The sequence below is a fragment of the Macrobrachium rosenbergii genome, chromosome 48, assembly GCF_040412425.1.
Source record: "Macrobrachium rosenbergii isolate ZJJX-2024 chromosome 48, ASM4041242v1, whole genome shotgun sequence".
Classification (NCBI taxonomy): domain Eukaryota; kingdom Metazoa; phylum Arthropoda; class Malacostraca; order Decapoda; family Palaemonidae; genus Macrobrachium; species Macrobrachium rosenbergii.
Genome location: NC_089788.1, coordinates 27003727 through 27003974, shown reverse-complemented (window position 1 = coordinate 27003974; position 248 = coordinate 27003727).

The window sequence follows — 248 nt, the reverse complement described above, 5'->3', positions numbered from 1 at the left end:
AATGTATCTGCGTATATAAGAAAGACACATAGGAGTACAGACAATAATTTTTAGATATGAGTAAACTGAACCAAATGGTCTAATTTTATGACTGATATTATATTATATTAATGGTTGGTGCAAGGACTCTTAAATTTACATTTATTTATAAATTTTTAAGCAACCGTGTTGAACATTTTTCATCAATCAGTTTAGAGTAGAAAGAAGGAAGTATTTGTATATATATTATCACAATATAGCCACACAAC